At 40.8% G+C, this 3,987-nt stretch overlaps 1 pseudogene; it reads left to right on the forward strand.

Annotated features, from left to right (window-relative positions):
- The first annotated feature begins 374 nt into the window (after positions 1–374).
- Positions 375–3,091, forward strand: LOC147737655 (uncharacterized; annotated as a pseudogene).
- Positions 3,092–3,987: the final 896 nt, after the last annotated feature.

Raw genomic sequence — 3,987 nt, forward strand, 5'->3', positions numbered from 1 at the left:
AGTAGGGGAGTAAGTAACATCTAATAATTCATTAAAAGAATTACAAATATCTCAATATCATGCCAGCCTGTTTCACAGAGAGTGTAAATTGATAGTGTTGGCTGCTTCTAAGAATCTATGTTGCAATATATGTGCAACTTGTGTTTCTTTCTTAATTATTAAATATGTTTTCTCTCACATCCATGAGCTCCAGTAATCCGAAGCTCCCAATCTACAGTGTCCCCGAGCTGTTTCACCACTATCAGAAATGATACTCAACAGATTTCCTGGCTTGTTTTTGTCAATACTTTCTTTGTGCAAAGTATAAGGTCACATATATTTTTTCTTTGTGTTCATTTACAATTTTTGACTCCATTTCTACAGGTAACTGAAGCATGAACAGAAAAAAGAAGGTTTAAATTTAGTGAAACACAACGAAAAGGATTATTTTAAGGAAAGTTAAAACATTCTCGAGCTCTTGAGAAGAAACACATTCTATGTGCCAGGAATGGTGAGGATGTTGGTGCGGAAGAAACTGGTGAATGAGAAAGTTGTCAAATCCCTATAGTAAAATTGCCATAAATGTTTACCAAGTGTCAGTAACTCAGATTGAGGAGAACATTGGCCACAATTGATCCCCACGCAGTGCACTTGAGAAAACTCAGTGCTGTACATTTTGTTTTTATGGTTTATGAGAAATGCTTTGGAGACCTAAACCCTCCCCAACCGATCAGCATCTGTAGACGTGTTGTGATGTGACAGAACCGTCAAAAAGACTAATATTCATGGTTTACAAGCGCAAGCTTTTGTCTCTGTCTCCTGAAGACGAGAGGAGAGAAAAGATTGTTTAAAAGAAAGTCATTGTAAATACTCTTTCTCAGATGTCGTTACAGCAAAGATGCTGGATTATCAGTTCAAGTCAAGTCAAGTCAAGTCAAGTCATGAAATTTGTATAGCGCACTACATACCCAGAGGGTTTCAGTTCCAATATAGGAAGATTTTCTCCACCAGCTCTGTCTCTTGGGTTGATCCGAGTGGTTTCAAAGTGTCCTGTAACTCCAAAGTCTTATCATGTACCTGTCTTAGCCACTGAGCAAAAAAGCATATACTGGCACAGGAAGTATAAAAGGGGCCAGTGTTAAGCTATTGATAATTCATAAACCACCCTGGCATGCCCTAATCATCTGTCATTACTTGTATGAACAAACATACCTTACAGGCAAACACTAAAGCCCAAAGACCTTATCAGTGCTTTTAAAACTCCTAAATCAAATGTGATCAAACTAGAATCAATAAATGAGACTAATTAAACTTTAGAAAATTCACCCGGGCATAACTTGGAGAAAATGAATCCATGAGAGGCCTCTTAATCAATACAAGGGGCTCCTCAGTGAAAGTTAATAAGACAAGTTAGATCGGTGCCTTTAAAGGTAGGAAAATAATTTCCAGGTAAAAACTATAATTAGTTGAATACATATGTTAAGAAGAGCATCTGGAATGTATTTTAGAAGTTAATGCTGAGTTGTAACATAAACAAGTACACAATCAGAAATCAGATTCAGTCTTAAGATGGCATGTATCCAGGAACAAACCCAGCTTGGAGAAACAAACAACTCGAATAAGAGCAATGACTGTGAGAACAGCTTTAGTTATCAATCCCACCTCACTAAACATGAGAAAACTAGCGCTGGACGAAAACCCTATCAATGTCCCGAATGCCAGAAACACTTCAATCACAAATCCAACCTTATTGTACATGAAAGAACCCATAATGGGCATAAACCGTATCAGTGCTCTGAATGCTGTCAAAGCTTCAGTCAGAAATCCAGCCTTACTGTACATGAAAGGACCCACACTGGACAAAAACCTTATCAGTGCTCTGAATCTGTAAAAGCTTCAGTCATAAATCCAGCCTTACTGTGCATGAAAGAACCCACACTGGGCAGAAACCGTATCAGTGTTCTGAATGCCAAAAAGGTTTCTATCACAAATGCGGTTTAACTCAACATGAGAGAATCCATACTGGGCTCAAACCCTATCAGTGCTCTGAATGCCAGAAAAGCTTCAGTCGGAAAATAACTCTCACTTACCATGAGAGAACTCACACTGGGCAAAAACCTCATCAGTGCACTGAATGCTGTAAAAGCTTCAGTCATAAATTCAGCCTTACTGTACATGAAAGGACCCACACTGGACAAAAACCTTACCAGTGCTCTGAGTGCCGGAAAGGATTCAGTCTGAGATCCAGTTTAATTGAACACGAGAGAACTCACACTGGACTAAAACCTTATCAGTGCTCTGAGTGCCGGAAAAGCTTCAGTCAGAAATCTCACCTTACTGTGCATGAAAGAACCCACACTGGGCAGAAACCGTATCAGTGTTCTGAATGCCACAAAAGTTTCTATCACAAACGCGGTTTAACTCAACATGAGAGAATCCATACTGGGCTCAAACCCTATCAGTGCTCTGAATGCCAGAAAAGCTTCAGTCGGAAAATAACTCTCACTCACCATGAGAGAACTCACACTGGGCAAAAACCTCATCAGTGCACTGAATGCTGTAAAAGCTTCAGTCAGAAATACAACCTTACTGTGCATGAAAGAACCCACACTGGGCAGAAACCGTATCAGTGTTCTGAATGCCAAAAAAGTTTCTATCACAAATGCGGTTTAACTCAACATGAGAGAATCCATACTGGGCTCAACCCTATCAGTGCTCTGAATGCCAGAAAAGCTTCAGTCGGAAAATAACTCTCACTCACCATGAGAGAACTCACACTAGACAAAAACCTTATCAGTGCTCTGAATGCTGTAAAAGCTTCAGTCATAAATCCAGCCTTACTGTACATGAAAGGACCCACACTGGACAAAAACCTTACCAGTGCTCTGAGTGCCGGAAAGGATTCAGTCAGAGATCCAGTTTAATTGAACACGAGAGAACTCATACTGGACTAAATCCTTATTAGTGCTCTGAGTGCCGGAAAAGCTTCAGTCAGAAATCCAACCTTACTGTGCATGAACGAACCCACACTGGGCATAAACGGTATCAGTGCTCTGAATGCCACAAAAACCTCAGATTGAAAACAACTCTCACTAGACATGAGAGAACTCACACTGGGGATAAACCTCATTAGCTCTTTGAATGCTGGAAATGTTTCAGTCGGAAATCTGTTCTCACTCAACCTGCGAGAACTTACCTGGAAAAAACCTCATCATTGTTCTAAATGCCAGGGAAGAGTCTGCTGGAGATTCAGTTTCATTCAACAAGAGAGAACCCACAATGAGAAAGAAAATGACTTGTGCTCTCAATGTGACAAAAACTTTAGTTGTAAATGTAACCTTTCTACATAAGAGAGACAATGTGGGAAAATAAAAGGTGCTCACTGTAAACCCTGGGGGAGGAGCTTTCAGACTCGCAAAACATTTACATGAAGCAGCCACAAAGACATTGATTGTCCATCAAACTGTCTACTGAGAAAAGCACACAGCGTGGGATGGAAATGCTGGAATTAACCTCATTCTTTTGTAACTATTTGTGGCCTCATTCCATTCAGCGTGTTTTTTTTGCTGAGTGTTTATAATCCATGGCTCTGACTCACAGAGTACATTCGATCCTGAACTTTGAGGCCACGCCTCCAAGGATCAGGAATGCTTGAACCTCAAACTGTTTCCAGCCTTAACGAGCCTCACCAGGGGGCTGCAGCAGGAGTCCCTTTGTCATAGGTCTCTATGGGACCAACATCTGTTTATGTCTGTACCACGTAGGGTTGATCATTGAGAAAAACTAAAGGTGATGGATGGACTGGTAGTTAATCTCTGCAACATCCCGCCACATCATTCTCTAGTCTCTGTGTAACTACAGACGAGGCCAGCCATATGCAAACCATTCTTGGCGTCATCCTAAATAGTCCTAATTGTCACGTCCTCTCTGGCTCCTCAGGATCAGGGTGATACTATATGGGGTCCACCTCCTGACTTCCCCCACACTCTGACTATTGAAATATACAGA

This window comes from Lissotriton vulgaris, chromosome 1_1, assembly GCF_964263255.1.
Source record: "Lissotriton vulgaris chromosome 1_1, aLisVul1.2, whole genome shotgun sequence".
Taxonomy (NCBI): Eukaryota; Metazoa; Chordata; class Amphibia; order Caudata; family Salamandridae; genus Lissotriton; species Lissotriton vulgaris.